The 8,203-nt window shown below is 45.3% G+C and overlaps 1 pseudogene; it reads left to right on the top strand.

Moving 5' to 3' along the window:
* The first annotated feature begins 566 nt into the window (after window positions 1-566).
* On the top strand, window positions 567-5,027 carry LOC119305169 (annotated as a pseudogene).
* The last annotated feature ends 3,176 nt before the right edge of the window (window positions 5,028-8,203 follow it).

Genomic DNA, 8,203 nt, shown 5'->3' with positions numbered 1-8,203 from the left:
TACAGTCAATGTGCGCGCGATGTGACACCGTCCACGACTGCACGGGGTGGGGTGGGTGGGTGAGGGGTGGGAGGTGGGAGGGAGGTTTTTTTTTAACCCGCCGACTTCTATTCTCTGAAGTCGGACCGTCCGCGACGCTACTGCTACGACCGTGGTAAGAAGTTAGAGATTACATCGGATTAGATAGGAATTATTTTCGTCTTATCTCTAGAAGACATCTTACCCTCTCATGTCTTGTATATACCCACCCTTAAGACTCAATAAAACACGCAGCGCATTACACTATTATCTCCCTTTCTGATCCTCTTAGAAAAAGAAAGACTTGGATCTAGTCTAGTCTCTAATGTCAACCACCTACAACTTACGAGCTGGAGTAAACCTCGATCCGATCGAGTCTACACATGAAAGTAAGATCTAATTAGGGCATCTACAGCAGCAAATGCTAGTGGAGTATGTACTACATAGCTTACACTCATCGGGATTCGCATAAACAGAACAAAGCCAGTTAAGCATACACACATTACACAGCTCCATACGCGCGCGCCCACGGCCGGACTAACGAACCAATGGCGACGGCGCACGCCGTGGTGGTGCCGCACCCGAGCTCCGGTAACATCAACCCGGCGCTCCAGCTGGCCAAGCTGCTGCACCACCACGGCGTCTACATCACCTTCGTCAACACCGAGCACAACTACCGCGTCATGGAGGCGACGGAGGGCGCCACCGCAGTGCGTGGCCGCGAGGGGTTCCGGTTCGAGGCGATCCCGGACGGGCTGGTGGAGGCTGACCGGGATGCCGAGGACTACAACCTCAGGCTGTCTGCGGCCACGAGCCAGCGGTGGGCGGAGCCTCTGAAGGAGCTCCTCCTCCGGCTCAACGGCACCCCGGGCGTGCCGCCGGTGACGTGCGTGCTGCCGACGTCGCTGATGAGCTTCGCGCTGGACGTGGCGCGGAAGCTGGGCATGCCGAGCATGGTGCTCTGGGCTTGTAGCGCCGCATCGCTGATGGCCCACATGCGGCTCCGGGAGCTAAAGGAAAGAGGCTACGTACACCTCGAACCAATTTATTTCAACTTGTGTTGCCATTAACCAAATAGCATGCTATCTTCAAAATTCAGTCGGCAATAAATACATTAATCTGCATCTTATAGGCATTTTGCATGCTTCATCTGTGTTGTTATACGAAAGCATTTCAAATTGACTGTGTAAAATTGCCAATCAGATTGACAAGTTATCCTCTTTCCCGACCTACTTTTTCTCTTTCTAGGTCTCTACTCTCTTATTTTTTGGGTTCCGATAACTGTCACACGTGTGGGCATTAAGGGATCTGCCCACACGTTCTGTGTGGTGCCTAAGAGGATCGGCCCACACGCTTGTGTGTGGGCAAAACAACTAGCGCTCACACGCCTTGTTTTCCTCCCGGTCCCTCTTATACGCGTGCGTGTGGGTGAAATAGATAACACCCACACGCCCGGTACGTCAGGCCTCGTACCTCGTGGTCCCGCACGCCCCACGTGACACTTTACCGCGTGCACACAGTTGCCATGGGCTGGACTCTCGTCTATGTTCGTTTAAGTGCAGTTGCCATATCGCTGAACTACGGTTGCCATGTCGGATAACTACAGTTGCCATGTCTGCTCAACTGCAGTTGCCATCTCAGGTCAAAGTTCCAGATTGCCATTTTTTGGACAACTACAGTTGTTGCCATGTGTGGTCTGATCTACTGCAGTTGCCATGATTTCAAAACTTTAGGAGTTGCCACCTACTAACACTAGGCAGTTGCCATCTCAGGTCAAAGTTTCAGATTGCCATTTTTTGGCAACTACAGCTGTTGCCATGTGTGGTCTGGTCTACTGCAGTTGCCATGATTTCAAAATTTTAGGAGTTGCCACCTACTAACACTAGGCAGTTGCCATCTAAGGTCAAAGTTCCAGATTGCCATTTTTTGGACAACTATAGCTGTTGACATGTGTGGTCTGGTCTACTGCAGTTGCCATGATTTTAAAACTTTAGGAGTTGCCACCTACTAACACTAGGCAGTTGCCATGTAGCACTGAAAAAATGGCATGGCAAAAAAACATGATCAGGTAAAAGAGAGAGTTGTCATGTGCTCACAAGCACGTTAGGGCAGTTGCCATGTAAAAAGAAAAAGTTTCCATCTGCTTACGTGCACGCTATGGCAGTTTGCCATGTACCATGCAAAACATATGACAACTGACATGTTCGGGTAAAAAAAGAGAGAGTTGCCATCTGCTTGCAATCACACTAAGGCAGTTGCCATGTACACTGCAAAACGCATGGCAACTGGCAGCTTGGGTGTGGGAGAGGAGGCAGACGTGTGGGCGAGATGGCAAACGCTCACACACCAGCCCTTGTGCGTGACTGAAAACTGGTGTGTGGGTGAACTGCTAAACGCCTACACACCGGCCCCTCCGTGTGGTAGAACGGATGTGTGAGCGAACTATGTCACACACCACACACACGCCTTGTCCTACGTGACACAGAAAATCAGCCAGATTGTGCCAAAATTCGTGCATATAGTACTGGACGGTGATGGATGCGTGTGGTCGAGATGGTCAACCCCCACACGTGTGGGCGTTAACATTTCCGTATTTTTTAGGCAGAGATGTTGTATTGCATTCCGTTTCCGAGTAAGGAAAAGGAAAAAGTCCAAAACAAACCTTAAACTTGTATACAAGATCGGTTCATGTCTGTTGGGCCGGCCCAGTCGTGAGAGCACTCAACAATTCCGGGATTCGACCTACCACGTCGATGATCTCTGTTTGGAAACGCGCTCAAGGTTCAATGAGACCAGGATTAAAGAGTTTGGTATGCTGATTTTCAAGATTAAGAGTTTCGGGTTCGAATTAGCTTTCGCCTACAAGTTCAAGGGCTATTTTGGAATTTTTCATAAAGAAAAACTTGGAATTCAATGCCCGTGGGATCCGATCTAGCATAAAGTAGTTTTGCGCCATGGTACCTAGCGGCAGCTATCCAGCAATGAGCTATCCATCCATTCATTGCCTGCTGAGATTCGTGCAACAGCTGGCCCACTCAGATGTATTATCACTATATTGATTTCCCAGCTGTTTGTATTCTAGTTTAGTCAAATCGTAGTACGGCCCACCATGAGTTTCTTCGCACATGTTTCTCTCTATCTCTCTCCTCCACATGCATGCATGGCAAAAAATGTCAGATACACTCCCTCTCTCCTCCTACACAATAAATTCACTCTTTTTATTCTACCATGATAAAGTTAAATCATGAATATCTTTTAAACTATAATTTTGTTTTTGAGTCTTTTTTATATTTGAATTCCTTGCACCGAGCCATTTAGAACAAGATCAAACTTTACATTCAGAACACGTCTAATTTATAACATTTCACATTCCATATGTAAAACAAACCCTTTTCACGAGAAAAATGTGAAGCAAACAATTTTTCATTAGAAATGTGAAACCAACCTTTCTCACTGAAAACATATTTAACCCAAATATGAAACTAAAAAGTCAACTTGTGAACCTGGTTATTTGAGAATGTGTAATAGTTTATTTCAAAAGCGTGAAATATGTTATTCAAAAATCTGCAATTCAAATAGATGTGATTTTTCTGAAACAAGCTGGTAAAAAGTGAAATGTAGGTTCTGAAAGTGAAAAATAATATGAAACTGATATGTCAACTTGTGAAATGATTATTTGGACATGTGTAAAAGTTTATTTCAAAAGAGTGAAATATGTTATTTCAAAAATGTGCAATTGAAAATAGATGCGGTCTTTGTAAAACAAGCAGTGAGGAATGAAATGTAGGTTCTGAAAATGAAGACAATAGGAAACTCAAATGCCAACATGTGAAACGTTTAAAAAAATGTGTAACAGTTTATTTCAAAAGAGTGAAATCTCTATTTGCTTCATCGTTTGTACATGCGTTTGCAGACGAGAGCAGCTTGACGAACGGACACCTGAGTAGGACGCTCTTCGACTGGATTCCGGGCATGCCGCCGATCAGCCTCGGAGACATCTGCAGCTTCGTCCGCACGACCGACCCGGACGATTTTGCCTCCGTTTCAGCATGGTGGAGGCCAACGGCTGCACCAAGGTTGACGCGCTCATCCTCAACACCTTCGGCGACCTAGAAGCCGACGTCCTCGTCGCCCTCCGCGCTGAGTACCCGCGCATCTACACCGTCGGTCCCCTAGGCTCCCTCCTCAACCACCACCTAAGCGACGACGGTGCCTCCGCCAGCGGCTTGAACCTATGGAAGCAGGACAGCGAGTGCCTCGCGTGGCTGGACACGCAACAACCGGGCTCCCTCGTGTACGCCAACTTCGGCAGCCTCACAGTCCTCTCCACCGACCAGCTCGCCGAGTTCGCATGGGGCCTCGCGGCCAGCGGCCACCCGTTCCTCTGGTGCATCAGGGACAACCTCGTCCACGGCGCCAACGCTGGCATGAGCTCGCTACCGGCAGAGTTCGTCGCGGCGACGGCAGGGCGGTGCTGCCTGACCACGTGGTGCCCGCAGGATCAGGTGCTAGGGCACCCGGCCGTGGGGTTCTTCCTGACGCATAATGGGTGGAACTCCACCTGCGAGAGCGTGGCCGCCGGCGTGCCGATGGTGTGCTGGCCGGGATTCGCAGACCAGTACACCAACTGCAAGTACGCCTACGAGGTATGGGGCATGGGCCTCCGGCTTGACGACGAGGTGAGGAGGGAGCAGGTGGCTAGCCACGTTAGGCATGCGATGAAGGCGGAGGACATGCGGGGGAGCGCGGTTGGGTGGAAGGTCAAGGCAGAGGAGGCAGTGGCGCCCGCCGGGGTGTCTTGGGAGAACCTGCGGAGCATGGTCAGAGAGCTCGGCTCTATCAATGCTGAAGCCTGAGGAGTTTGACTGGTCGATCAGGATCTTTTATCGGGGTCAGTCCGGCTCCGTCTCAACTGCATCAGTGATGCCAATAAAGTATTCCCTCAATGCTTTTATATTATGGGATGGAGGGAGTACATGTAAACCACTGCACGTTATTTACTTACTTCATATTATATGATCTTACTTATCTGGTTTATGTATTTTGATGATCCACAGTCTCAAGTATGCTCGTTTGATCGCACCGATTCAACCGCCATCACACTTATGCTGATTATATGATCTCTATCTTTGTATCTATACTACTTGTCTATATATTGATAAGAGTTGATTACACTTATGTTACATAAACTTGCACGATTGGTACAATTTCATACACAAACTTCAAAAATGACACAAACTGACCCTGTAACTTGTGTTTGACATACATTTTGGTACATTTCCGTCTATTGCCGTCAACTCACTATTAACTCTTGCTATGTGGCTCGCCAGAGTGGCATGGGTCCCACCTGTAAGTGAGGAAAGACAAATTAAAAGAAAAGTTGTAAGAAAAATTAAAAGGGGTTGTCTTCATTAGGATTTGAACTTAGGAGCTCATGGCTCGCGTGAGATTAGCTAGCCAATTTCTATATCTTGTAGAGGGAGGATTGATTTGAAGCTAAATATGTGCACTGCATGTACGATTGACAAAAGTATTGTCCTACCTGCGATAACCGCCACCGTAGCATTTCCATGTCGACCGATAGAGTAATCTTTTTCTTTATTTTTACCATCTTCAAGCATTTGGTGTTTTTATATTTGCACAAACAAACTGTGTGTATTATGAAGTAGTATAATTTAGAAACCGTAACCAAAAGATTGGCTAACATCACCAACAATTTTGAATGTTATATATCTTGACGTGCAACTTGATTGACTTTGGGTTGAACATAAACAATTCCTTGAAAAGAGCAAATCTGAGTCCCATGTACTGACATGACACGATTACAGTTTGGTTGTGTCTATCAGTGATGACAGGTGAACATTTATATCTCACTGCAGCGACACGAGCGTTGTCCTAGTATGCTATAAAAGGGAAAAGTCTAAAATAAACTTTACATTTATATTCACACTTTGAATCGAACCATGATCTCGAAATCCCTAAAACTAGCACCCTGTCCTTTTCAATCCCAGTCGACCCCGGTCGTTTGTCGCTCAAAGATCGTTTGGGCATCGGGATTGCTTATTTGGCACTGGATTGAGGGGAAATCATAGGCGGGCTTACGTCCGCGACCTGCCACCGTGCTGACAGCAAGGACGAGTTGGGAAAGCTCAGCTGAGCACCATGTCCGAATGCACACCGACGAGCTGCTGGACGAGAGATGGTCGTGCCTGACCGAAGATTTCTCCTTGGGAAAAGCATGTCTTCTTCTCTTTAGCAGAGCATGTCTTCTTCTTGATGATGCATGAGCCTGCCTTGATAACGATCAGGCCATGCCATGCATGAGCACGACGACTCCACTGCGACGGGACATGACCGACTGTATGGAGATTTCAAGTGATCGCATGCAGCGAGCGACAGGCCAGAGCAGCGTGTAGGGAGGTACCCCATGGTGCCGCAGACATCCAGGTCTACCTCTTGGGTGCACGTTCACCCCATCCCGCGCGCTCGTTGTCAATCTCAACGACTCTGCTCACTAACAACGGGTAAAAGAGCGTCAAGCACCAGGTGGTGACCAATGCCGACCAGGACCTACTGTCCGTCGTGACCATCTATGGCCGAACCGTTGCCGATGGAAGCCATGCTGGAACCAGAGGTTCAGCCATGGGAATACAACCTACAGTACGTCACCAGCAAGCTCCATGGCAAAATGTTGGATTCTCCGTTCACCCTGTGCCATGTAAGCAATCCTGGAGCCCAAACAAGATTTCAGCTGAAAACCACCGGGATGGACTTGGACTACAAAGGACGGGGTGCCAATTTCAAGGATTTTGAGATGAGGGTTTGATTTAGACCGAGAATACGAATTCAAGGTTTATTTCAGACTTTTCTCTACATAGTGATTGTTATAAATTACTAAAACCAAACATGGGGCACCATACTCTTTCACTAAGCCATATATTTTAAACAACTCCTATGGAAGTAATCAAACACCCACTGATCCAGAGGCATGATTAAAGAATGTATCACTTCCCAAAAAGAACTGAATAATATTTTTGCACAAAAAATTGATAGGATGGGAGTTTCATTTGATAAGGTGGAAACAATTGCTAATGATGTAGAAGCTTTAAAGATGAAATGTTCTACACCTATTGTGGTATTCACGTCTCTTAAAAGGATGGATGGATGTTGCGGTATTCGGACGGATGGGATTACCTATGCCGGCCCCACCGAGTGATCCTTCGGATAGACTCAGACCGTTAGAGTCTACTAGGCAGAATTCTTCACATTGGGCATACCCAGGGGGTCCCACTGTCATTTGTTTTCATAAAAAATGCCCATTTAAATTTGTGAAATAAAGGTATCTCACATAAGATTGAAGGTTGAGATTCGACCCTAATTATTTTTATTTGTAAAAATAACTCCCATCATATTTTATCCATTCACTGTAAAACAACAACCATTTTAGAGTCTTCTGTCATTATAAAAAAAATGCACACAAAAAGATTAAAGTACATTTTTTAGAAAAATTATAAGCTTTCAAGTTCGTTTTAAGTAGCATATGAGTATCTTAAGAATTACTAAATAATATTGTCGTATATAAGGTTTTAAAAGAGAATAAATATATTGTTTTCATAAAATAATATAACTAATAAAATACAAATTAATTTATTCAGCATAGATCATTAATAACTATTTCTAGAGCTCTCTGGTAGATATTGTCCAACGAAATTGTCCCTTAAAAGTTGCGAAATATTAATTTCCAATGTAAGATTCAAAATTATGAAATAATATGTTGTACATGCAGATTTCCAAGAAGGGGCTACTTTGCTAGTTATTTTTAAAATCACCTTGAATTTTGAAATAGAAAATATTAACCGCACTAGCTAACTATATCTTTGATCAACAACCTTTTGAGCACTACATATACCTTAAATTTTGTTTCGGAATTTCTATTATGTGAACAATGGAAATTAGGGCAACCCAGCTTGAAGAAAAATAAGTATATGTACTATATGGTGAGTGCTCACATTATGAAGGAAGCAGTTGTTCAATGAAGAAATAATCAACCATGTAATTCACATACTTTGATTAGAAACATAACATTAAAGCAACAACAAATTGAAGCACACACAATGTTCGAACGTACACAACACACGTGCATGTTATACATACCAACTCTTTCACATGTAAACTGTAAGTAAGA

The sequence above is a fragment of the Triticum dicoccoides genome, chromosome 5B (assembly GCF_002162155.2).
Source record: "Triticum dicoccoides isolate Atlit2015 ecotype Zavitan chromosome 5B, WEW_v2.0, whole genome shotgun sequence".
In the NCBI taxonomy this organism is placed as follows: domain Eukaryota; kingdom Viridiplantae; phylum Streptophyta; class Magnoliopsida; order Poales; family Poaceae; genus Triticum; species Triticum dicoccoides.
Note: the sequence above shows the minus strand (reverse complement) of the source record. Positions and strands in the feature narration are given on the sequence as shown.